The following is a 2683-nucleotide window of genomic DNA, read 5'->3' as shown; positions in this document are numbered from 1 at the left end:
TTCAACAATACGTCTTCAATTTTAACTAGATATTGAATAGGAAATGAAGGCAACACTACACCATTCTAAGAACCAAATACTAGGTTAGCATATGAAGTGTGTTTGAACAGATGAGTAAATTTCACTTTATTTTGTCAAAGGATGTTATTGTCACCTGAATCTTGGTCAACACATTCATATGTAAACTTTATTTTTAATTTTGTGTATCTTGTTTTTAATCTAAAATATTATATATGTTTTTCAGCACTTACATTTATACAAACCAAATTTAAGTTGATTTCTGAGTTTATTTCCAATTTTCACAGAATTTCCCAATATGTTTTCTAGATCTCCAAGCTTCATTTTCTTAATCGATATTGGACCAATTATTCTAGAGTATTTATTGAGTCTATTCATGTAGCAATTTGAAAATTTACATTTTTGTGGCCTTAATAAATAATTTAATTTAATTATACATATAACAAAAGAAGAAAGCCACTGGAGTGGCAGTGAAACTCACTGAAACTTTACATATATATATATATATATTTATATTTATAATTGACAACTTCTATACTTGTCGTCAATGAATCATGCTATTTCCCTCCCCTCCCTTCCCCTCCTCTCCCACACTTTCTCCTTCATAACTCTGCTCTCTGTCATATACCTCCCTCTCTCCATTAGTTTCTCTTTTAATTTGATGTCATCATCTTCTTCTCCTATTATGAGGGTATTGTGTGGGTATTGCTAGGCACTGCGAGGTCTTGGATATCAAGACCAAATTCTGTCTGGACAGTTGTATGTAAGGAGTGGTGCCCTTCCTTGGCTCTTACATACTTTCCACCACCTCTTCCACAATGGACCCCAAGCCTTGGTGGGTGAGAGATGTTTCAGTGCTGGACACTCCTCCATCCCTTCTTCTCAGCACTGCGCTGTCTTTTGGGTCATCCCCATGGACATCGCCATCTGAAAAGAGAAAGTTCTCTACCCAGAAGTGAGAGTGGCATTAACAGATGGGTGTGAACACTGAGCGTAGTGGAACTGCTGGGAACCTAAGCATATTCCATAAGTTTAGGTCTTGCTCAGGAATAAAGTCACAGACTTGTTAATCAACATAAATTTATTCAGATGTATCTCCTATGTGGAGAGTACTCACATAATGAACAAGATTATATTGTATAAAATCTAATTCAGAGTAATAGTTTTGCAACAAACATCTGAGTTATCATCCTGTCACAGCAACCTTTGTTTATGGGAAATCATAAATTTATACTCTGTTCGACTACAAAAGCTTCACAGTTACAACCAATGAATATCAACATTATGACTAATTTTTCTCCAGAAGCACAAACTCTTCTTTTGTATACTCACCATCTATAATTCATCAGTCCTTGTATATAGGCCTCCAGTCTGACCACACATTTCTGTCAATCTTCTAATCATATTTCTAGTGATTTCTCCAAAATTCTCATCGTTTACCAAAATTGAACGAAAGAACTTATGTTACCACTCTACCGGCTGCTGTGCTGTCAGTGGTCACCTTCCCGCAGTGGGGCTCTTCCCAGCGTCCAGGCGTGCCCTGCTAGCACTGTGGCCACCGGGTCCTGAGCACGTGCCAAAGGCCAGGCAGCAGGTAAGTGAAACTTGACCAACTCCGGGATTTTTGTAAAATTCCACTTTGTGTACTTTTTATTTTTCATTCTGTCTTAAAATAAATCTTTCCTAACTTACCCTTCTTTATGTATACATTTTTTAATTCTTTGTTAGTTATAGATAATGCCAGGAAGAAAGACATGTGGTGTCAAATAAAGACGTTGAGACACAACATCTCTATGAGGCAATGCTACTTCAGAAGGGTAATGAGCTTCTCTATGGCGAGGCAGCAAGCACATGCTTGACAGGTAATCCACACAGCTTTTTATCCCTGTCCTAAGATGAGATCTGACCTTTTACCTTATTGGGTAAGGCTCAGGTTCATAATATAGTTCACAATTGGCTAGGGATAAATGACATGAAGTTGGTTGTAATGAGAAACCTAGAGTGTTCTGTGAGTCAGTTCAAAGAATTTAAGCATTTCTCAGAATTTCCCTATACAATAGGGAAATGGAGGTTACAATCTAAAATACACCACTTTAATTTGATAAAATAGACTTACTTTTATCACAATTTTCCCTCTCATTATAAATTTTCACTCTTTTTTTTTTTCAAACTCAGAAAATAACAACTGGTTCTACTGTTCATGATCATCTAGAAAGAGGATGCTGGCTGAATATAGAGGAGGGGTTTGTTTGGTACAGGCAGTTTCAGTGAGCTTCTGGATTACGCCTCCCATACAAGGACTGATACAACATCCTGTCAATGTTAGGTTCCAAAAACCCTGAGAAGTAATTTAAGCATAGCAGTCATTAGTCCCTTCCATTTATGAAATCATTGTTCCATGAGATTCCTGAATGGATCGTTGATATCTGAGTACACAGTTCATTCAATTGCATGGGTAGCTGGCCCTAGTAATCTTTAGTAATAGTTTCATTAGGGTCTTATTGTTGGGAATGGAAGTATAGCACTGGTTTCCTATTGTTACACAGGCACTTTTCTTTCCTGCCAGAATCATGTCTACTGCTAGTCTACTTTCCCAGGCCATTTTCCTGGTTGGTTGTAGTTCTTTAGCTGGTCTTTTTTTTTTCTTTTTGAGGTAGACTCTAAC

This window comes from Jaculus jaculus, chromosome 2, assembly GCF_020740685.1.
Source record: "Jaculus jaculus isolate mJacJac1 chromosome 2, mJacJac1.mat.Y.cur, whole genome shotgun sequence".
Lineage (NCBI taxonomy): Eukaryota > Metazoa > Chordata > Mammalia > Rodentia > Dipodidae > Jaculus > Jaculus jaculus.
The sequence above is the reverse complement of the archived record's forward strand: the minus strand, read 5'-3'. Positions refer to the sequence as shown.